Here is a 25,662-nt window from a genome sequence, read left to right on the forward strand (position 1 = left end):
ACTTTAAGGAGTAATTTTGAAGTGCTGCACTTGCACAAAAGGCCATTGTTCTAAGTTCCAGAATTACTTTTTCAAACACTCGAAAATTGTGTGGCGTTTTCATTGAAAATATTGGAATTTTGATCGGTTTTAGATACTTTATTAAGTGTACTATTCCCTCCAGACATAGGAAGTCGTTTGTGATGGATTAATCCAACTTAATTCCTCTATGCTCATGGATTCGACTTAGTCAGCAAACTTGGTGGAGGAAGACAGACCCCAAATGATGTAGTTAATCATATCTGTTATCCCCAGTCTGTCACTCCGAGATATGAGTTATAAAGTACCTTCTGTCCAACAGGACTCTGGTTCCTATGATATCTTATACCAGAGGCTGTGGATGCAAGTAGTTAAACTGGTCTTATATAAGTCTGTAAATGGGATTTTAAGGTCTGCCTGAGCTTTCTGTTGCACATGCGTATTTGCCTAATAAAGGGCCACATAATTTCGCTGTGCCATTGACTTTACAGTATGTCACTAATGGTGTGAGAGGAAAGTAGTTCTGTGTTGCATACACAGCCAGCACAGATCTGTCATTTGCAGAGCAGCCCTTCGGATCCTGCAGGGGCTTCACACCAGAAGCTTGCAGCCGAGTTAGCTGCACTTGATCATCCCTTACCCACTGAAGTTGTCTCTCTTCGAGTAACTAGCCATACTGCTCTTCTCACAGTGCAGGCGAAACACTTCCGCTTTACCAATACAATTTTTAATAGCTGGATTTGTTCAATTTCAGAAACCCTTAACCACTGCTTTCTCTTGTTCAATTTCTATTTCGGACATATCTTCATGGGGTATGTGTTGAATGTTGTAAGATATTGAGTTAAAAAAAAAAAAACGTTATTTAGCATTTTCTTAAAGACAAAGCAAGGCACTGAGTTCAGTTAAATGTCATCACAAGTCCGAATACAAGGCTTTAGTTACATATCTTTTCTTCTAGGCACAGTCGGTAAGGTGAAATGTGATATATAATACAGATAATACTTTCATGACCCATTTCGAAGGCCCCCTCATTTTTCATGTCCCTCAATACACCAATGACAAACCTCCCGTTATTACACCTCAAAAATAGAATAGGAACTTAGCTCTGGAGACCGGATATCACATGTGCGTTTATTACTGATGCATAACCTGATCCACTCTAGCCCACTCCCGTTGGGACTATACCCTGCTCCTGTTGAGTGGAGGGATCCAGTTGCTGCGTAAATAGGAAGACTCTGAAGGGGCCCCAGATGTCTTTAGGTCTGGTAGGATGGAGGGATTGTACTGGCATACAGCTCACTCTTCATAGAGCAAGATGCCAAGTTATGGAGCCATACTTTAATCGTTGGTGTCCGCTTGCCCCCCAGTGTATGGCGATTTCTCTTTTAGACAATAGTAGACAGATGGCAGTTAATCTGTGAATGTTAGGGGGGAATTGGATGACGTATCCTAAGAGACCAATCTCTGGCAGGGGGTTCATCGACACCTGAGTCATGCTGCTGATTGCCTTGTGTACTTCCACCCAAAAAGTGTGTATGCGTGGACACGTACAAGCGAGGTGTGCAAAGTCTGCTTGCACGGAATTGCAACGCTGGCAATGGTGTGTTCTAGTGGGATCTATCCTCTGTGCTCTATCTGGGGTGACGTAGATTCTGCGTAGGAACTGAAAATGAATCAGTTTGTGGCAACTATTGAGGGATACAGTTTTCGTCGCACAGCAGGCCATCCATTGCTCGTCAGTTATTGGGTTACCCAAATCTGTTTCCCAAGCGCTGTGTACCCTGTCATCGTTAACTGGAATAAGATCGGAGCATGCCTTGTAGAGCTGGAATATAAAATGGACCCCTTTGCTACTACCTATCACCAAAGTGAGTGGGGGGAAAGACGTGGGCTCAAGTAGTAGATAATCTGGGAGCTTAGCTCGCAGTGCTGAACGTAGTCTCGCCAAGACAAATCTGTCATAAATGTAATAACTGGAAATGAGGACTCATCATCTGGATTAAAAATGTGGCCTTCCGGAAACAAATCGCCCATTTTGGCAATGTTACATTTAGTACAAGTCTTCTGCACCAGCTTTTCGCCCCGTTATAGGTAACCATTTGGCATTAGGGAGTGGAAGAGCAGAGGAGAACATTGACTGGGAATTCGTAATACGCCCCAGCTTAGCCCATGCCCAGCTGGTAGTTGAAACCGGCTAAATGTACTTGGGGTCTCCAGGGACTTTAAGGGGCAGTACAGTTGCTAAGGTGCCTGGTAAAACGCAATCTGATTCCTGACCCAGAAAGGGGATCCTGGCATCCGGATGATACCACGCCTGTGCGAAGCTGCATTGCGCCACAAATAATACAACTGCAAATCAGGGACTCCATCCCGCCTCTATCTCAGGGGAGCCACGTGATCTGCCATCGTATTCTGGAACTCCTGTTGGCCCATACTAGTTTAATTAAGTGGGAGCGAAGGGTGCTTAAAAACCTGTTCGTGAGTGGAACAGGGATGTTCTGAAATAGATATAAACAGTTCGGAAGTACTATCATCTTGATAGGGCCACTCCCCCTGCCATGGAGAGTGGGAGCTTAAGCCATGTATCTATTTGTGCCTCAAGTTTTGTAATCGCCACCCCATAATTACGGCGAATAATCTGATCCGTCTCAAGATGTATGTGCACCCCCAAATATTTCACTGAGTCTGAACACCATTCTAGTGGGAACTCTAAGTCCATTCGGGCTGTGCCAGCCATGAGGGGAAACATAACCGACTTACGCCAATTGATCCCTAGTCCAGAAAAGGTACCAAATCAGAGTATCTTCCAGATAAGAGGGTCTAGGTCACGGACATATAGTATCGTATCATCAGGGAAACTAGTAGTGGGCGTGTGTTGAACTGCAAATCCCTGTGTAGGTGTTTCTCTTTGAAATGTCTTGTCAAGGGGTCCATTGCCAAAATAAATAACAAAGGTGGCAATGGACAGCCCTGTCTCGTGCCACGTGACAGGGGAAAGGGCGCGAATAAGGTACCATTGAGCCGGAGTGTAGCCGTGGGCTGACTGTATAACAGAGCTGTAGTGGCACTGAATCTCTGCGACATTCGCATGCACTGCATTATGGACAGAAAAAAGGGCCATTCAAGGGAGTCAAAAGCTTTTTCAGTGTCTAGAATGAACGCTGCTGCGGGAGTGTCCGGATTTATTCTATGTAGGGTATTAAATAAGGTACGGAGGTTGAAGGCCGTGGAACAGTGAGGGACGAAACCCGACTGAGCCGGGGAGATGATTGATTCCATTAGGAGGTAGAGACGGCCTGCCAGGGCCTTAGCAAGGATTTTTTAATGTAGGTTTCGGAGCGATAGGGGTCGATATAAGCCACACAATTGGGGGTCCTTTCCGGGTTTGGGGAGCAATATTATAACAGCTTCTCAGGGAGTGGGTGAAAGAACCTGTCTCTCCAGTGCTTCGGCATACACCTCCAAGAGGCGAGGGATCAACAGGTTTTTGTATGACTTGTAAAATTTGCCCGTGAAGCTGTCAAGCCCAGGGGCAGAGGAAGAATTTAAGGCTGAGTTAGCTTCATCAATGCTTTCTCCCGTGATAGGCACTGCCCAAAATTCCTGCATGAATTTCTCAAGGTATACCAATGCAACCTCTGATAGGTAAGACTCTTGGTCGGCTCGACTGTGCCCCAATTTAGTCGTGTACAATGCTTTAAAATAAGAAAGGAATTCTCTCTGGATGTCCAGCGGTCCTTGATTTGGTGACCTGACGCTGAACGGAGCTCGGTACTGTATGCTTTGTTGTAGGGGGGGTCAGATCATTTGCGCCAATACTCACCCAGGGCGGTCTACCTCCCCATAAACTTTAGCGTTATGACAATTCCCCATAAAAAGGATTTCTCTCTCAGCAGTGTATTTGTACTTTGTATTTGTAGTTGAATTTATAAGGCGCACAGCTACTCACAAGGGGTCTCCCGGCGCCGGTTGAAATAGTGCTACAGATAACCGTTGTTATTGAGGAAAGAGCCTGGTTTTAAGGTCTCTGCGAACTTTCATCAGAGATGGTTCAAGTTTCATTGTAACCGGAAGAGAGTCCCATAGCCTAGGAGCAACACAGGAGAAGGAGCGTCGACCCATTCTCATCAGTTTGAAACACAGGATCAAAAAGTTTCCTTGAGATGAACATCTGAGAGGGCGAGATGGAGAATATTGTTGGACGAGAAACTGTAGGTAGGCCGGGGCCAACCCTTGCTTGATCTTATGCATAAAGCAAAGAGCTTTACATTTGACTCGGCTTTCAATACGGAGCCAGTGAAGGTCCTTAAGAAAGGGGGAGATAGGGGATCTCCACGGGACCTTACAGAGGAGGCGAGCAGCCGAGTTCTGGACAAGTTGAAGTTTCCTCTGAATCTTCAAGGTGGAGAAGTGTGGCTCAATGGTTAGAGCGGCAGACCCTGATGCAGAGGTCTAGCCCGGGACCAGGGTTCAATTCCCCGCCTTGGCGGGACTTGGGCTCAAAAATTCCACGGACCTGATAATTCTCACCTCGGTGCCTATTCCAATCATGGAGTCCCACTCTGCAACTCTGGGCAATAGCTTGCTTAATCTCCACAACGGCCCCCACAACGCTAAGGATGCCTGGCCTCAACCTTGGGGGTGCCCAGGAGTAGATGCCTCACAGGGAAAGCCAGGATGGGTTCCACAGCGGTATACGTACAAGCGCGGTGAGACCCTTGCGGGTGAGTAGTGCGCTATACAAGTATCAATTTACAATTTACAAGGTAACTCCAAGATAAAGCACATTACCGTAGTCCAGGCGAGAAGTAATCAAAGCCTGGCCCACAGTGCGCTTTGTCGAGACTGGGAGCATCCATAGGATTTTCCGGAGCCACCCCAAGATGGAAAAGCAGGTGGCTGCCACCTTGACCACTTGTTGCCGCATGGAGAGCGAGTCATCCAGAACAATGCCAAGATTGCGTATCTGCGTAACTGGAAGGGGTGGAGAACCTATTTCCGACGGCCAGTGTTGGGGACTCCAGAGGTGCTTATGCTTGCCCAGAATGACCACCTCTGTCTTGTCTCCGTTCAATTTCAGTGTCTCTGTATTTCAAGAGGAAAGCCGCTCGCTGCCCAGTATCAAGGGACCCAAGTTCCCTTTCCAGATGGGCAAGCGTACCTCCCAGATCCCATAGCACCCCTGAGCTATTAGACATGCACCCCCTTCTCATGTAAGCATTAAAGCTCTCCCATAACATTGCCTCTGAGCCCACAGAACCAGTGTTTATGGAAAAGTAGTCTTCGATTGCCTCCTGGAGTTCCTGCCTGAACACCTCATCGTCCAACGCATGGCTGGGGAACCTCTACTGCCTTTCTAAACCCTCAGGACAAGGGACCCTCAATGACAGGAGAATGGGGGAGTGGTCAGAATATGTCCTTGGAAGTGTCTGAAGCTCATCGAACCAATGGGAAATCTCTGGGGATGCCAGCCAATAGTCAATCCTTGTTCATGTGTCGTGGGAGCTGGTATAATGTGTGCAAGTTGAGTGACTTGGATCGCGTGAGCGACCCAAGTCTAGCAAGGAAAGTTGCTCACACAGGGACTTTAAGGCTTTACGTGCCCGTGGTTTGGGGTCTGGGACAGTTGAAGTGCTATCTATAGTGCGGTTGAGGGCAATGTTACCCCCCCCCAAGAGTATGAGTACAGGGCCAAACTGTATCAGTCTAGAGAGTAATGAATAAAAACATTCAGGGGAATCTGTGTTGGGGCTGTAGACACATATCAACACAACCTTGTGGCTCATCAGTGTGCCCACAACAATCAAAAACCTACCTTCGTCATCACATGTTACAGAGTGGCAATTAAAGGGGATACGCTTATGTATGAGAATGACTGCGCCCCTGGCATAATTACTGTAATTTGCAAAATATCTGTTTAGGCCCCAGTTAGTAGCAAACCGGGCCATATCACTAGTGGGGAGATGCGTTTCCTGCAGGAAGGCTATATCGACCCTATGCCGGAGTAGGTCATGGATGACCTGCCTCCTTTTATGTGAATTGTTTAAACCCCGGACATTCCATGTAGCGAAAGTCACGCTCGAAGGGCCAGGGTTGTGACCTAACTGCGCCATGGTGTTGGCATGATATGGAGATCAAAGACTGTACCAGCCAGATGTGCCTATGGACAAACTTGCTTTGGACTCAGTGCAAAGCAACATTAACCAAACCCCTTCCGCCACCCCCACCCAGCCTTCATGCCCATCCGGAGAGGCAATACCAACATTTCCAAAACAAAGCATGGCACCAATAGTCCCATCAACATGGCGAAAAACAAACAATTAGGGTACATTTTGTCATCACAAAACTATAGCTAGGTGTACACCAAAAGGGGGGTGTACACTTTCCTAAGGCCTATGAGCAGAATATTATACATAGCAAGCCTTATCCCAATATTACATCAAGCCATCAAATGCGTGGCTTATACAAAAAAAGGGAAGAATAAATCAGTCAGCCGGGGCCAGAGAACAGGTCCATGCTGGCGTCTGAGCCACTACGTGGGGGAGAAGTTGTATCCTTCTCTGCGGAGCGTTTGGTATTGAGTTTGTGAGTATGGAAAAAATCCTGCACCTCTGTAGGATTCTCGAAAAACCGGGCCCCTCCATTGACCTCCACTCGCAGCTTAGCAGGATACAACATACCGTACTTCAGCCCCAGGTTCCTGAGCGTCACTTTGACTCTGAGGTATTTCCTCCTTGCATCCTGCACCATTGAGGTAAAGTCCAGGTATAGAGACACTTTGGAGCCCTATCAAGAAGTTTTGCCGCGCTCATGTGCCAGTCGCAATGCTGTATCTTTGTCTCTGAAGGTCATTATACGGTCAATGATGGGCCTGGGTGGGTACCCTGGGTTAGGCCCGGGGCCAAGCGATCTATGGGCACCACGCTCCACCACAAAGCCTGGAGTGAATGCCTCTTTTCCAAACAAATCAATCAGGATTGTCTCCACCATGGTGTCCATACCTCCAGTGGATGTAGATTCGAGCACGCCCAAAAGGCAAATGTTGTTACGGTGACTACGTGCCTACAAATCTTCATTCTTTATTACGACGTCCTTGAGGATACGCTACATGCGGTTGATACTTTTCAAAGATTGCGCCATCCCATCCTCCAGATCCGATGTGTGGGATTCTACCACATCGAGGCACTGGTCATGCACCTGGACCTTTGATCCCAGCTCCACCATGTGTTTGTCCAATGTGTTGAAGCGCACATCCAGCGCTTTGAATCCTGCCCTCATCTCAAGGAGCAGAGACCTAACTGGCTGATGTTGTCTTCTGGGACAGAGGATAACTGCCCACCCTTCACCATGTCGCTAGGCTGGTCACAGGCAGACTCAACTATCTTTTCAAAGGGAAGTAGGTGCTGTTTAGGGTCCTTGCGGCCCATGCCATGACAGCACAGGAGGCTCCAAGCAGCGTCTGTGGATCAGGTCCTTTTATTGGGATACTGAAGGAGTGCAACAGGTGGTACGCTTGTGAGGTCCGCAACTAACAGGACGGCTTAGTGTAGTGCTGTGCAGGTGTCCGTCCGCAATGCAAGACAGGGCTGTTTTTGGAAGAGAGTGCAGGAGGATGTAGACACAAAAGTCTATCCAGGTTTGTGCAGGGGAAGCGCAACTTTGCAGTGGTAGAATGTGGTTGCACCAGGGTGGTCTCAGCGCGGCTAGGTGTTGCAATTGCGCAGCAGTTGGATAGTGCCAGATGTGTATTACCCCCATAGCATTTTCCATGCGGGGTGAGGTCATACAGGCAGTAAACTGGGGTTTTGCAGTCCGGTGGATGGAGGGGGGGTGCTGCACAGATCGTGTTCAGGCACTGGCACACAGCGAAGGATGCACCCCCTAGAACGCTGGCCCAGATGGAGCACAAAAGGCAGTGTTTGAGGCCTGCACACTAACGAGAGCGCAGGCTCCTTCCTTACACTCACTGGTTTTGGCGTCCATAGGGGCATGTCACGTACACCGCATGGGAGGCCTAAAGAACACCCGGACAGCGTGACGCTCCTTAGGCTGCGCATTACCCGGGCACCCTGGAGCGCACACCGCAACTCACCGCGCCGCCCCCACCCGGACTTATCCTCCTCTCTTCAATCTGCCTCAGATCTCGATTCCGGACATCACCGCCTCACCGCCATTTTATACTCCACTCGGCTGAGTGCGATGTTAGGGTCGCCTGTTTTGCTACATGCAGCCTCATCCAATTGCTCTCCGCTCTGTGCTTCGGGCTGTTATGAAGTTTTGGGCCGCATTGGATTCAGGGAACAGGCCACTCTGTTACGGTGGCCGGGAGAGCTTCATCTCCGTGCGGCCATCCCGATCCATGGCTTAGCCATGCGCAGAAATTGAGTTGTTTGTTGACTGGGGCTAGAGCCCTTGTAAAGCAGCAACCACAATCCTTGTTTGGGTGGGGCACAGGGCTGTCAAGCTTAACATAGAGGCAACGTGTAAAGTATTTGTGCAACACCTCAAACATTGAAAAAGTGAAAAACGCCACACAAAAAGGATCCCCACCAAGTTTGAGAAATATAGTACATTTTAAATGAATAGATCAAGACCAAAATGACAAAAAAACAATAAGTAGAGCTGGAGATATGCAGGTTTAAATATTTTAGTGGAAAAAGTGCCAAGAGGCACAAAGCACCAACTGTGATTATATGGTCAAGCGGGACTGGGAAAAAAGTCACAAGTTCAGACTGACAGCGATGAAGCATGGGCTGGCTGCAGGCACCCAGTCAAGCCCACTGAACAAAGTCCCTCAACCCCTAATTTGTGCAGCATTGCAATAATCCGTGTTGATAATGCGGTGCGCAGCCGAAGTGATGCATTGGTTCCAAGGTGCAGCAAGGCTGCGTTGCGAGGTCCTGCATCATCGTTGATGATCCCGTTGAAAAAGGCTTATGATGCTAAGTCCAGCATTGAGGCGGTTTTGTGCAGACAGGGTGAAGCGTTGGTTCAGAGGAGCTGTGAGCCAGAGATACAGAGTCCATCATCATCATTGAGGCTGCCGTCAAAGAGGGATGAAATGGCATCCACCGAGGATGCATTGTACAGCGGCTGTTCCGAAGGGGCCATGGGCTGCAATGTGATGTGTGTCTTTGCATCAGTATTGATCCACAGAGCAGCTGAAAGGTGTCAATTCTGCTTGGGATTGCACCGTCCAGCAGAGGAAATCCGTCAGTACCACTGGAAGAGCACCTTAGACCCACTTCCAAGGGTCAAGGACCAGGGTTGCAGACTAGACTCACAAATGTCAGACTTTAGGTGCTGAGGACAAGGTTGTTGGAGCCTTACGTCCCCAAGGCTCAAGTAAGGAGGTCAGCCAAATAGCCCTTAGAGTCATTCTGGTGATGCTGGGTCAACAGATGCAGATCTAGTCCTTCTCACCCTGGCAAGAGGGCAGGAGGTCAGAACGGCAGAGAAGCAGTCCAGCAAAGTGGCAGATTTTTCAGTAGCACAGCAGTCCTTCTTCCTGGCAGAGTATTCACAGATACAGAAGTGAACTGAAGAGTTGATGTCTGAGGTCTAATATGTATACCCAGTTTTGCTTTTAAAGTGGTGAGAACATTCTAGAGTTAGGCCTTTGAAGGGCACTGGTCCCCTGCCTTCCCAGTCCTGGCTCCAGACTAACAGATGGGGCCTGCAGGGCATTGTGAGGAGACCGGACAAAGCCTATTCAAGTGTACACAAGGCTGTGCCCAGCTCCGTCCTCCCATCATCCCAGTGATGGCCCACCCAGGCACACCTAAGCTCCCTATTGTGTGTTGCTGTCTAGGAAGAAATCACAAAGCATACAACTTTCATCGGAACGACACCCAGTCATGTGACCCAGAGGCAGACTGCAGGCACCAAATGGCTACAACAGGAAAATGGCAATGTTCTAAATAGCATTTTTAAAATTAAAATTTCAAATCCGACTTCACCATCAGTTAAAATTTCTCATTATAATTCCAGACACCAAACATAAAATGGGAACCTTCTCCCATTTTAAATTATATCTTATTAAATCTAATAAATTGACTCCGATGCTCTCCATTGGGAGATGTAGGCCTTGCTGTGGTAAAAAACAAACTTAAGAGGTTTTGAAAACCAGGACATGTAAACCTTAAAAGTACATGCCTAATATTTTAAATACATCTAACATTTTAAATACACTGCACCCTGCTCTCAGGGCCTACCATTGAGGTGACTAATATGTATTAAAATTGAAGGTTTGGGACTGGCAAAATATTTATTTTGCCAGTTTAAAATGGGAGTTTAAAACTGCACACACAGGCTGCAATGGCAGGCCTGAGATGTGTTTAAGGTGCTACGTAAGATGTGTGGCATAATCAGTGTTGCAGGCCCACTAATAGCATTTAATTCATAGGCCCTTGATACAGGCAGTGCCTTTTTACAAGGGACTTACAAGACAATTAAATATATCAATTGGGTATAAGCCAGTCTTACCATGTTTTAAGGAGAGAGTACAAGCACTTTAGCACTGGTTAGCAGTAATGAAATTTGCAGATTCCTAAGGCCAGCAAAAACAAAGTCAGCAAAACATGAGGTCTTAAGGCAAAATGTTAGAAAGAAAACCATGCCAAGGGTGCCAGGTCTAACAGATGTCCTCAGGGATAAATGCATTCTTGGATTGCCTGTAGGCTCTGGGGCATCCTACTAGGGTGATCATCCTTTCTGTAGGATAAGAAGTTGTTTATAGTTTTTAGATCATTCACTTTGAGGGATACTCGCCTGCACAATATCTAATTGATTTTCCAGTAATGTAGAGTGAAGAGTAGAAGAAAAGCCTATACTTCTTGTTTGCAGCTTGCCTTTTGTTTAGAAGGGAGATAGGAAGTAGAGTAGAAGCTAAGGTCAGCAGTATTCTTGAAAGTTATTGCTTTATTGTTAGAAATTGGGCTGTAGGTTTACAGGGGTTTGAAGACTGGTCTAGCAGCAACCACAATCCTAGTCAGGGTAAGAAGCAGGCAAACCCTAAATTAACCAGAGCAGTCAGGCTTAACTTAGAGACAATGTTCAAGGTATTTGTGAAACACTTCTAACAGCAAAAGATTCCACACGAGTTTAAAGAAATAGAACTTGATTTAATAAACACAACAAGATCAAAATGTCAAAAATTCAATAAGTAGAACTTGAGACATGAATTTTTAAAGAATAAACTGTGAACTAGCGCTGAGGAGCAATAGGTGCTTACTTGGTATATCTGCTTGCACCTGACTCGGACGAAGGCAAAAGATCAGGCTGACCACGATGGAAGGTGGGTCGGATACAGGAAACCAGTGATGCCCACTGAACAAAAGCACTGTAATCCTGTCTTCTTCAACATCGAAGAAGCAGTCTGCAGCTAAAGTGATGCATTGGTGTTGACTCATGCAGTGGTGGCGATGTGCCTTCCTGATCTGCACAGCAGCAATGATGTATTGGCTCAGACGAACGCAGAGCTGTGTTGTGGAGATGCAGGGTCACCCTCGAAGATGCCATCAAAGGAGATGTGGAAGCCTTGTGCAGTGGCAGTTCGGAAGGCAATAAGCTCTGCTTATCAACGCAGAAGAGGTGATGTGCCGGTTCTGATCCACACAACAGGAGCAAAGCACCAGTTTTGATCCACGCAACAGGGTATGTGTGTCGGGTCTGATCCATGCAACTGTGCCAATGCACCATTTTGGTAGCAGGTGCCTTGGTCTTGCAGAAGCAAGCACCTTAGGCCTCCCAATCGAGTGTCCATGGTTGGGGTGGCACCACTTGTCAGGGCGAACTCACAGGTGGCGGAGTCCAGGTGCAGAAGCAAGTAAATTGGAAGTAATGTATGCCCCGTTCAGATCCAGAGGCCAGCCAACTATCCCTTGGAGTCATTCTGGTTCAAGTGATGCAGGTTAAGTCCTTCTCACCCAGGCAGGGAACAGCAGGCAGCAGAGCAGCACAGCAAGTCAGGAAGACAACAAAGCAGCAGTCCTGTAGAGTGGCAGTCCTTCAGCACTCTGCAGTCCTTCTTCCTGGCAAAGTCATCACAGATCCAGAAGTGTACTGAAGTGGTGCTGTCTGAGGCCCAGTACTTATACCCAGTTATTCCTTCTAACTTGGGGAGACATCAAAGACAGGAATTTGACATGCACAGAGGTCCTCCCTTCCTGCCCTGGTTCCATATTCACTGCAGGAGGGTATATAGCCCTTTGTATAGGGACAGGACACAGTCTTTTCAGGTATAAGTGAGGTTGGGTCCAGCTCTACCTTCCCATCCTGGCAGGATGGCCGATCAAACACCACCAAAGCTCCAATTGTGTGTGGCTGTTTAGAGGGAATGCAGAAAGCCCAGCTGTTACCCTTCCCAGATGTGTTTCAGAGACAAGCGACAGTAACGAAAGCAGGCACAAAATTGATATAGTAATACAATGCCAACTTTCTAAAAGTGGCATTTTCAGTATTCCTATTCAAAATCCGACTTCATCATAAGTTGTCATTTTAAATAGTGATTCCAGAGATGCCAAACTTGAAAAGTCTATCTCTTTGCAATTGGGAATTACACTTAAAAAGTCTCATAAGGCAATCCGAATGTTATCCTAAGGGATAGATAGGCCTTGCAGTAGTGAAAAATGAATGTCAGAGTTTTTAACTACCAGGACATGTAAATCTTAAAAGTACATGGTATACCTTTTAAATATATTGCACTCTGCCCTGTACGTTCTCCAGGGGCAACTTTAGGGGTGACCCATATGTTTGGAGCCTCGCAAAATGTTTATCTTGCCAGGTCAAAATGGCAGTGTAAACTGTACACAGGCTCTACAATGGCAGGCCTTAGCCATGATAAGAGGGTAACATAAGAGGATGGCACAATAAGTGTTGCAGGCCCACTAGTAGCATTTCATTTACAGGCCCTAAGCACATGTAGTGCACTTTATTAGGGACTTATAAGTACATTAAATATGCCAGTTGGGGATGAGACAATATTATCATGTTTAGGGGAGAGAGTACAAGCACTTTAGCTCTGGTTAGCAGTGGTAAAGTGGACGAAGTTTTAAAATTGGCCAAAAGTAGGTCAGATAAGTGGAGCAGGTAGGTAAAAGGTTGGGTGGACCACCCAAAGGCTGTCTGGTCTAATATTTATTTATAGGGGAATATAGGTTATCTTTAATAAGTGTCTCATACAGATTCAGCCCATCAAAGATGCACTGCTCCTGTTCTGCATTTTCACCTAACAACTTAGTTTATTCTGAGAGTTGCATTTTTTAACTAAAACGCCTAAAAATAATGATTTTTGAAACAGAAATTGAGAACCCGAACCTTGATTCCTTGGTGACAGGGACTTCTGTTGAACTTACTGACTATATCTGTTCATACTTATCAATGTCAGTATTTAGCAATTTAAGCCTACCTTTCGGGATTATATTTAGCCAATGTGTATTTAATGTGCTCTAATGTTTCCTTAAAATCTATTCTGATATATATTGAAAGGCACTTTTTTCTAAGACTGAAAGACACACACACACCACTCTCCTCCTCTCACCCGGAGAAAATTGGAAAACTGTAACTTAAATGTAGTAGCTGAACCTCCCTTATTTTCTCCAAAAGAGATCTGTCTGCCTAACATGACCCTTCCATTCTCCCATATTCTTCCGGGATAGATATTCTGGAGCACTAAATGGTGATGAAAGTGCTGCACTGTTTGACTGAACAACAGGAGGTTCTGGGGAGTGTAGATGGGTCAAACTGTGAGATGTTGCCATGGAGGATAGCGCAAGGGGTAACTCAGCTGGGATAAATGAAGGCAGTTAGCTGACTCACTTTGGATGGACTATACAGGGGTCAAATGTCTGTTAGAGGTGGGGACTGAGAGCAGTGAACATGGTGGATGTCTGCCGAGTGGTACCAAAACCCCCAATGTTGGTATTTTCTATACGAAGAGGTACGCACCTTGCACAACTACATATAGTCATTAGGCTTCCCAATTTCACACACCATTAATATTAATTGCCCACATGCTCTTGTATCCTGCCTCAAAATTAGGTACAGCTCTTTCACTGCCATTTTAAAATGTTTATATTTTTACCTTGGATCTAATTACAGTAGTATGTGACAAAAAATAATGTGATTGTTTGCAACTTCTTGTAGCTCAAATCGAAAATTTGTGTGAACATAAAAACTAAGGGGTCTATTTAGAAGCACATTTGCATCACTCTTGCATCACACGATGAGGCACAAGAGTGACAAAACTTCAAAATGAGATTTATGAAGCCATGCAAGGCCACCTTGCCAGGCCCTGAGTGGCTTCATAAATCTCAAAGAACGCAATGCAGCGCAAATCGCTAGGTGGCATCACTTTGTACCAGAGATGTATTTCCATGGGTGTTGCATGGGTGTTCCTAAGCAACTCTCATAGTTTTTGGCACATTCCCAGATTTACCAGAAGTGATTAACCTGGGAATGTGCCAAAAAGATATGCCTCCCAGGTGAGGCGTAACAAGGAGAAATATCTCTATTTCACTTCATTTTTCCTCTTTCTATGTGTATTGCATTTTTCAAGCCTTAGAGGATTGTTTTTGTCCCAGGTGATGCACACTCCTGCACAAGAACAATCCACCTTACAATGCAGGCATCCTTGAACCATGGTGCAAGGGTGCCTGCGTTGGCACGAGGTAGCCAAAAGGGCGCCAGTGCAGAGGAACAGTCAGGAGTGCACACAATTGCATTAAAAATGCATTCCAACCCTTCCCCTGTCATGCAGTGCAGTGCAGCAAGTGCCTTAATGCACTGCCCTGCTTGATTTGGCCATAAATATGTTCCTAATGGTTTATTGTGTATAGTAGTGTTTCAATCACACAATGGCGGTGCTTTCAATAAAGCCTGCCCTCTTAATGTTTACAGTGAATTTTCTATTCACAACAGACAAGATTTCTAGAGACCATTGCTGCCCTTGGAATACATGTAAAGAGTATACAAATGTATGCTTGTCTGGACAGTCCATGGGGCAATATAGAAGTCATTAATATTGTTTGCAAAAATGTAGTTTTTTGAAATATTGATTTTTTAATTAGTGTTCTGTATTTTAGTTTAAATGTATGTGATGAATGTTTTTATGTATAAGTATTTTTTATGTTTTTTAATATATGGGTTACATTTTTAGCAGTTATCTATTTTATTGTAATTACATTTTGCATTTTTAGTTCCATAGCGGGTTGTGAGTTTATAGGGTGGGAAGTATATTAATTAATGATTAATTAATTATTATTTTTCATTTAGCTAATTAAGATTTTATAGTGATAACTGTAGGAAGTGATGTATTTGTAATTAATTATTAATTGGCTGTTAATTAATATTATTTAACTATGATAAGTGTGTCATTTTGTTAGGTGCAGGTTGTGGGGTATATAGGGGTAAATGGTGGAAAGCAATTTATTTTTGATTAACTAATAATTAGTTGTTAATTTATATTATTTATGGAAATTGTGTAATTTATTTTTTGTTTGGGGTTGATAGGGGTAAAGTGTAGGAAGTAATTTATGTTTATTAATTAATGGCTGCTCATCAATGTTATTTAATCAATTGATATTTATTTGGGTAGTTATTTATATTTGTTTTTGGGTTTTACCTTTTTAGGGGTAAAGGGTGGGGACTGAATAAATGTTACTTACTTTATAATTAGGATTTATATACTATTAGTTTTCTAATTGAAAATAGGATTTAATTGTTTGAATGAAATGTTTTAGTTAAATTTAACCAGTTGTTTGTGGGGATCATAGGTTTAAAGTGTGGGAAGTTTATTAATTTGTATGAGTTTTAATTTGTTTTTTATTTCATAATATTTCTTCAATTGGTAATTAATTATGTTAATTATTTAAGTAATTTTTTGCATAACATGTTGTTGTGTGTTGTTAATTCTGTGGTGTTATAGGAAAGGAAATAAAAATAAATTATGTAATAATTAATGTTTTTGATCCTAAATTATTTCTAAATAAAAATATTTATGTGTTTGCTAATTCTTTTTTATTTTATTTAATATATTTTTTGTAGGTATTTGTCATATGCCTTTAACCATATGCTTTTTAAAAATTGTAATAGTACATATATTTTTATTTTTATTTTTAATATATTCATATTTTTTCAAATGTGTTTTGTTTTTCAAATATTTATGTTGTGAATGTTTTTTTTTTTACTTTTGACTTTACTGGAGTGAGAATTATAATTGCTACCCCTTTACAATTCAACATTTTCCCTACTGTTGCATTGATTGGAGTGGGAATAGTAAATTTGATCCTGACACTATCCAACATATTCCCTACTGTCCACTCACTGCAGTGAGAATAGTAAGTTTTACCCCTCCGCTATCCAACACTTTCCCTACTGTTTCACTCATTGGAGTGGAACTAGTAACTTGTACCCCTACGCAATCCAACACTTTCCCTACTGTTGCACTGACTGGAGTGGATATAGTACGTTTTACCTCTCTGCTATCCAATATTTTCCCTACTGATGCACTCATTGGAGTGGGAATAGTAATGTTTACCCCTCTGCTATCAAACTCTTTTCCTACTGTTACACTCACTGGAGTGGGAATATTAAGTTTTACCCCTCTGCTGTCAAACACTTTCCATACTGTTGTACTCACTGGAGTGGGAATAGTAAGTTTTACCCCTCCATTATCCAACACTTTCACTACTGTTGCACTAATTGTAGTGGGAATAGTAATTTTTACCCCTTCGCAATCCAACACTTTCCCTACTATTGCACTCACTGGAGTGGGAATAGTAAGTTTTACCTCTCCGCTATCCAACACTTTCCCTACTGTTGCATTCATTGGAGTGGGAATAGTGATTTTTACCCCTATGCAATCCAACACTTTCCCTACAGTTGCACTGACAGGAGTGGGAATAGCACGTTTTACCTCTCCGCTATCCTATACTTTCCCTACTGTTGCACTCATTGGAGTGGGAATATTAAGTTTTACTCCTCTGCTGTCGAACACTTGCCCTACTGTTGTACTTACTGGAGTGGGAATAGTACGTTTTACCACTCACTTATCCAACACTTTCCCTACTGCTGCACTCATTGTAGTGGAAATAGTCATTTTTACCCCCAAGCAATCCAACACTTTCCCCACTGTTGCACTAACTGGAGTGGGGATAGTAAGTTTTACCTCTCCGCTATCAAACACTTTCCCTATTGTTGCATTCATTGGAGTGGGAATAGTACATTTTACCCCAATGCAATCCAACACTTTTCCTACAGTTGCACTGACTGGAGTGTGAATAGTAAGTTTTACCCTTCTGTTATACAACACTGTCCATACTGTTACACCCTCTGGAGTGGGAATAGTACGTTTTACCCCTCCGTTATCCAACACTTTCTCTACTGTTGCACTAACTGGAGTAGGAATAGTAATAGTTACCTCTCGCTATCCAACATGTTCCCTAATGTTGCACTCACTGGAGTGGGAATAGTGATTTTTATCCATCCTCTATCTAACACTTTCCCTACTGTTGCACAGACTGGAATGATACATTTAAGTTTAAAGGTTTTTAAATAGTTTAATATTTTATCTTCTGGTAGAATGGTTTCTTTTAATTGATTTTATGTTATTGGTATATATATATATATATATATATATATATATATATATATATATATATATATATATATATATATATATATATATATATATATATATATATATATATGAAAAAACACTCCTGTTCCGTCAATAATCGGCGGAACCAAACAGGTATGGACCTCCAAAAGCCTCTTTCAATGCAGCGATAATATATATATCACCTCTCTTGCCTCTGTCTGCACCCCTGTTCTCTCTTTCTGCATCTCTTTTGCCTGTTTCTGCAACTCTTTTGCATCTTTCTGCAGGTTTCTTGCTTCATTCTGCAGTACTCTTGCCTCTTTCTGCACCTCTATTGCTGTTTTCTGCACTTCTCTTGCCTCTTCCTGCACCTCCATTTGTTCTTTCTGCACTTCTCTTGCTTTTTTCCACATCTCTCTTGCTTCTTTCTGTACCCCTCTTTTTTCTTTCTACACATCTCTTGCCTGTATCCACAACTATCTTGCCTCTTTCTGCAGTTCTCTTTCCTCCTTCTACACCTCTGTTGCTTCTTTCTGTACTTCTCTTGCCTCTTTCTGTACCCTCTTGCCTAATTCTATACCGCAGTTGCCTCTTTCTGCACCGCTTTCCTCTTTCTGCACTTCACTTGCCTCCTTCTGAACCTCACTTGCCTCTTTCTGCACTTCTCTTGCTTCTTTTTGCAATTCTCTTGTCTTTTTCATCTCTTCTCTTGCTTCTTTCTACCCCTCTGTTGCTTCTTTCAGCACTTCTCTTGCCTGTTTCTGCACTTCTCTTGCCTGTTTCTGCACCTCTCGTGTCTCTTTTTGTACCACTGTTGTCTTTTTCTGCTCCACACTTGCCTCTTTCTATACCCCTCTTGCATCTTTCTGTACCCCTCTTCCCTTTTCTGTACCTCTCTTGCCTCTTTCTGCACACTTGTTCCCTCTTTCTGCAACTCTCCTGCCTGTTTCTGCCTCTCAGTTGCCTCTTTCTGCACTCATTTTGCCTCTTTCCGCACCTCTGTTGCTTCTTACTGTACTTCTCTTGCCTCTTTCTGCATCCCTCTTCCTACTTTCTGCACCTCCGTTGCTTCTTTCTGTACTTCTCTTGCTTCTTTCAGTAACAATCTTGCTTCTTTCGTTATCCTTCTTGCCTCTTTCTGCACCCTTCTTCCCTCTTTGTACACCTCTTGCCTCTTTCTGTACTTGTCTTTCTTATTTCTGCAGTTCTCTTTCCTCTTTCTGCACCTCTTTTGCTTCTTTCTGCACTTCTGTTGCCTCTTTCTGCACCCCTCTCGCCTCTTTCTGCAACTCTGCTGGTTCTTTCTGCAATGCTCTTGCTTATTTCTATATCTCTCTTTCAAATTTCTGCACCTCTCTCATCTCTTTCTGCATCCCTCTTCCCTCTTTCGGCCCTCTGTTGCCTCTGTCTGCACCCCTATTCTCTCTTTCTGCACCTCTTTTTCCTGTTTATGTAACACTCTTGTGTCTCTCTGCAGTTCTATTGCCTCCTTCTGCACCTCTGTTGCTTCTTTCTGCACTTCTCTTGCATTTTTCTGCACCCCTATTTCCTGTTTCTGTACCTGTCATGCCTCTTTCTGAACCACTGTTGCTTCTTTCTGCACCTCACTTGCTTCTTTCTGTAGCCCTCTTCCCTCTTTCTGTACCTCTCTTGCCTATTTCTACACTGCTATTCCCTCTTTCTGCACTTCTCTTTTTTAACACTTCTGATTCTTCTTTTTGCACTTCTATTCCCTCTTTCAGCACCTCTGTTGTTTCTTTCTGCACTTCTCTTGCTTCTTTCTGTACGTACCTTTCTTGCTTCTTTCTATACCCCTCTTGCCTCTTTCTGCACACTTCTCCCCTCTTTGTGCACCTCTGTTGCCTCTTTCTACACCTCTCTTTCCTCTTTCTGCACCTCTCCTGCCTGTTCCTGTACCTCTCTTGCCTCTTTTTAACACTTCTCTTGCCTCTTTCTGCATTTCTCTTTATTCTTTCTGCACTTTTCTTGGCTCGTTCTGCACTGCTCTTCCCTCGTTCTGCACCTCTGTTGCTTCTTTCTGCACTTCTCTTGCTTCTACCTTTTTGTACACACATTTACAGAGTACGCAGTTTGAAAAATAGGTATTCAAGTATCTGTATTTTTATTTTTATGTAACATGTCACTAGGTAACATCAGAGACACACACATTCATACCTTCACAAACTTGGTCAGATATGGTTAGGATTGCTGTTTTACATTTAGTCTGCCTAACATTCTGAAAAGTCGATGAATAGTGAACGTTCAAGAGAAAAGCAAGGTGGACATCTTGGGAGAAGGATTAGTGATTAGGCTACCTATTCTGTGGAAAGGTACTGTCGAAGTAGGCCTCTTTCTGCACCTCTGTTGCTTCTTTCTGCACTTCTGTTGCTTCATTTTGCACTTTTTTTCCTCTTCCTGGACTTCAGTTGCCTCTTTCTGCACTTCTCTTGCTTCTTTCTATGCCTTTCTTCCTCTTTCTGAACATGTCTTACCTATGTAGGCATAGGTAGAAATTAGCATTTAAAAAACCTTAGAAATTCACTGAATAAACATAGGTTTCAGGGATGTAATAGTTAGTATTATCATTTAAAAAAACATAGAAATTCACTGAGAAAATCACAGGTTTCAGGGACGTTATAGTTAAAAAATAGCATTTTACAATTGAAATATCAGCCTAACTATAACACCTCTTAAAATTGTGTTTTTTTTGTGAATATCAAAGGTTTTTAAATGCTAATTCCTAACTACAATGTCCCTGAAATCTGTGGTTTTAAGGTGTTTTACATGCTAATATTAACTATACTAATATTAACTTTAACGTCCCTGAAACCTATGTTTTTTTCAGTGAAAAAAAAAATATATATATTCATTCAAAAAAACATAGGTTTTACAGACGTTATAGTTTGGAATTAACATTTAAAAAATCTTAGAGACAGTCGTGCAGGGGCAGAGGCAAGATGGCCGCTGAGCTGTTGTAGAGGGTAGTCACACCTACTCCCTCTACTGACCCAAGAATGCTGACAGCGGATTAATGGATATGCTGCTTCTTCAAGGACTAGCCAAGAACCTGGAAGGAATATACACTGACGCTGAGCCCCGAGCAGCGAAGGCAATACTGGAATCCGTTTTTACAGCATTAGCGATATTTGGAAGGCACTGGCAGAGATTTTATATCGATCTACGTGAATCACTGAAGATGGCACATCGTTGTGGGACAATTCCGAAGGTGCCGACTTCAACCACAACTAAACGATCAACTCCCCAACCCCCAACAAACAGCACTGCCTCGAAAGTTCAGAAATCTAAGAAAACTGACAATGCTGACATAACCGGCAAAGAGAAGGAAAAGATAACTGAATCAAAAGCGGCGAAATCCATGAGCACGCCCGGGACCAGAACTCAGCAGCAGCGGTGATTACAACAGGGTGGCGGCGGCGCACAATCAAAAGAGGCCAGGGGCTCACATCAACCAAACCCCCCTGCAGCTAAAGATCTTAGGCAGCCTACCATGTCCGAAGCATTTGTGGGCAAAACAACAACCAGGGGTACAATGGCATCGATCAAGAGCCTGTCTGTCTCGGCAAACGCTGGCGTTCCACCCGACGGCCTCGAGGACGCAAGCGCTGAGGTTGCCCAGCAACAGGAGCTCTCGGAGCACACGCCTCCCGCGGAAGCGGCTCCCAAAGGTAGAGGCATGGTAACAGCAACGGCGGTGTGCAGGGGGGGCTCAGAGGTGGCTCTGGAGGGCTTGGGCGACATGGAGAAGTACAACAACTCACAAATGATGGCTGCCCTCTTACAGGTTGAAGAAGGACTTCCCACTGAGGGTAAGCAGAGGCAATTACAAGACGCAACCTGGGGCCGTCTGAAAAGCTTAGCAAGCCACGACTCGCAGCAGGAGCGAGGGGGAGCCAAGGGTGGGAGAGGTCGCTCCCCAAAGGGGGACAAGTTTTACTCACTAAATGAAGGCTCTGACTCATCCCAATTGAGTATACAGGGAGAAGGCAGTACTACAGAGATATCAACAGACTCAGAGGAAACCCATACCAGCACTTCCAAGAGCAAAGGCACGCAGAAGAAAAGAAGATCAGTAATTAGACGGGACAGGGGCGGTTCATCATCCAGTGCTAATAAGAAACTACTGTGGGACTATAGTGGTACCACCAGAGTCTACAAAGAAAACTATCTCGAAGAGGGCTGCCCAACGCCAGACGTAACATTAGATGTAATGTTTAACATGCTGAAAAAGAGGCACGCCGAGGCCAGGACAGAGAGTCGGAGGGCCAGACAAGACACAAAGAAAATTCAAGCAAGCATTAGGAAAATGAATAAAAAATATGAGGAAGTAGAGGAGAGAGTGGTTCAAGTAGAGGAAAGGACTAGCAGGCTTGAGGACGAGTTTACAGACTGGCGGACACATAAAATGGAGCAGGGAAAGGTTGTGGAAGATCTAAAATGGAAGCTAGAATATTTTGAGAATCATCAGAGACGCAACAATGTGAGACTTCTTGGACTGGATGAGGGGGTGGAAGGGCAGGATCCAAGAGGGTATGTGGTCAAATTGTTGAAAAGTGTATTCCAAGAGGCACAGTGGCAATGGGAGACTGAGGTTCAGAGAGCCCACAGATTCCCACTTATGCAGAAAAAGAGAAGAGGCGGTAATCAGGATACCCTGCCAGGGCTATGCTAGTCTTTCTAGGAAACTTTCTTGCGAGGCAAGAAATAATGGAAAAGGCCAGGCCTGATAACAGGAAAACATATGATGGTTCCACTTTCTTCGCAAGACCTGACTTCTGTCATGTGACAGTTGAAAGGAGGTGGAAACTTAGTCAACTGATTACGCCTTTTCAGCAACAGGGTTCTGAGGCGTATCTAATGTTCCCTGCGAAACTGAAAGTCATTACGGGGGGCTTAACCAGAATGTTCTTCTCAGAAATTAAGACAGGTGAATTCCTAGCGGAAATCACGGTGAATTGTAGGGGTAGAAATAACAGAGGAACTGAGCTAGCCAAGGTAACATAGTAATATAGTAACATAGGGACCTACTCGGGGTAGGTTAATTATTCATGATCTATGGCTAGACCCTTGAAGAAGATTGTTGTTGTAACACAAGGAGATGGGAAAGGAGGGGGAGGCGACACTGCAACAGAGAGCAGTCACACATAGGTCATGTTTGACCTATTTGCCCTTAGCAGGGGGGGTGGGGAAGGCAGGGGTAGGGTGGAGTGGGGGGGAGGAGGGGGGTGCATGAGGGGACGGTGATGGAAGGTGGGTAACTAGAGCACGAAAGAAGAAGATACATGGATATATGTTGACATTAGTCACACTAGAAGAGGGCGGAAGGGATGGTTATCGTATAAGGGAAATGACAGATGGCGTTAAAGATTGCCTCCATATGCGGGCTAAACGAGGGAAGGAAAAGACAGAAAGTAGCGGCAATGTTAAGGTTCCTGAAGTTAGATGTGATATGCTTCCAGGAAACACACATTGAGGGCAAGAATAAATACCTCCTGGAACAACTTGGGTTTAAGGTCCTGGCACATACACAGCAGGACTCTAAGACAAGAGGGGTGGCTATAATAGCGAAAAGGGGAGTAATGAGGGTGAAGAAGAAGAAGGAGGATCAAGGGGGGAGATGGGTCCTGATTGAAGGAGAAACAGGCGCTGGCTGCTACACAATTTCTTCTGTGTATGGTTTGAACGAGGATGAACCTGAAGTGTTTGATTTCCTAGATATGGAATTAACTCTTTGGCCGAAACCTGTGATATGGTGCGGGGATTTCAATGTAATGGACTGACAAGTTTGGGTATGACGGGCGGGGGGGTTCAGGGGGATCGCTAGAATAGACTATTTCTTTATCTCCAGTTCCTTGGTCGCTGGTGCCCAGATTGAAAGGCTTCCCCGCGTACTTTCAGATCATAACCCTCTTGTACTAACTATTCCACAGACTACTAGGGGAGATAGAAAATAGTACAACTGGACGTTTGAGAGAGGGTTATTAAGGGAAGAAGATTATGTTAATAAGATGAGGGTTTGGATCAGGCAGTTTTGGGAAATTAATAGAGGAACAGCTGCAGCTGGGATGGTTTGGGATGCCTTCAAAGCTGGGGTGCGGGGAGAAACACTAAGCTATACACTTCATAGGGGTAAAAATGAGAAACTAGCATTAGTCAGAAGGCTCAGATCTGTCAGAGTTGGAAGACCAACTTATTTGTGCCATTATTAGTCAAGAGCCCTTGGAGGATATTTTACTAAGCATAGAGCTAAAGAGATCAGAGGCTAGCGAGAACATTGCAAGGAAAGCTGCAGGTAACTATTTAGCCAAAAGGGAAAACCAGTCAGCTCCTACCAAAGAACTGTCTAGAAACAGATCTAAACCAACTGCCCCCTGGTACAATGAGAAAATAAGGGCACAAAAACAAATTAATCGTAACAAGGAACGACAATGGAGAAAAGGCTATGACACAGCCAATAAAACAATTTATAAGGAAGCCCTGGCTCTTTACAAAGCCATGATAACGAAAGCAAAAAAAGACTATTACAGTGATCAAATCGAGAAAGCCAAAAATTCCAGCAGACAACTGTTCCAAATCACTAAAGCACTATCAGGTAACTCTCCCGACCTTACTCCCCCTCCATCGCAACTTTTATGTGATTCTCTTGCTTCCTTTTTTTACACCAAAGTAGACAATATCTACCAGGCTTTTGCGGCCAACTCACTCTCGAGTATAGTCAATCTCCCCACCCCACCCCCAGCAAACATATTTCCCAGCTTCCAACCAGTCACCCCAGACCAAATAAAAACCACATTGTCCTCCATCAAATCAGGATCACCTCTAGACCCTTGCCCACTCTCAGTACTCCTGCCGGTAATGGATGCTATAATACCAGTACTCACCCAAGTCTGCAATTCTATTCTCCTATCTGGTAATTACCCAGATCCCCTTAAAAATACGTTACTAAAACCCCTGTTAAAAAAACCATCCCTTCATAAAAGTGAGCTAAAAAACTATCGTCCCATCGCGAGCCTCCCTTTTATGGCGAAGGTGATTGAAAAAACCATGAATTCCCAGATTTCCGAATTCATAGAAAAACATCATCTCTTGGATAACACGCAATTCGGATTTAGGAAATTCCATGGGACAGAGACAGCACTGATCAAGGCTGCCGATGACATCAGGGTAATTAGGGACCAAGGAGGCACAGCCATCCTAGTTTTGCTAGACTTATCAGCAGCATTCGACACGGTCGACCACACCATCTTGGTCGACCGTGTCGAGGGATTTGGCATCTGCCACACTGCCAAAAACCTAATTGCGTCCTTCCTTGCCAAAAGAACGCAGGCTGTCATCCTAGGACCCTATCAATCGACCCAACTCGCTGCTCCCTGTGGCGTTCCTCAAGGCTCATCCCTGAGTCCGACACTGTTCAATATCTATGTGTCGGACCTTGCTAAAACCATCAAAGCACACGGGATGAGCCTAACCTCCTACGCCGATGATACCCAACTAGTGTTGGCAATCAAAGGGGACGGAGATCAAGCCGAAAAATTCAAGAAAGGGCTCCTAGACATAGGAGATTGGATGTCCACCAACTGTCTAAAGTTGAATTCTGAAAAAACCGAGGTACTCATTTTCGGAACACTCCTGCCAGCTTGGCCCTCAAGCTGGTGGCCAGAGACCTTCGGCACCCCTCCTACTCCTACTGCCAAAGTCAGGAACCTTGGCATCATCTTTGATGATGGCCTAAATTTTATGGACCATGCCAACAAAACAGTCTCCACAGCACACTTGAAACTCAAGATGATCAGGAAAATACGCCCTTTTCTTCCTGATTCAGCGATCAAGACACTTGTCACCTCTCTTGTCCTGTCCTCCCTGGATTATTGCAATGGTCTTTTCCTTAACGCTCAATCCAGAGTTATCACCAAACTGCAGACTATCCAAAACGCGGCAGCTCGCCTGCTCGCTGGCAAAACAAAATTTGAATCCATCTCCAATAACATAAAGGACTTTCACTGGCTCACTGTGCAAAAAAGAATCCA

This window comes from Lissotriton vulgaris, chromosome 8 (genome assembly GCF_964263255.1).
Source record: "Lissotriton vulgaris chromosome 8, aLisVul1.2, whole genome shotgun sequence".
NCBI lineage: Eukaryota > Metazoa > Chordata > Amphibia > Caudata > Salamandridae > Lissotriton > Lissotriton vulgaris.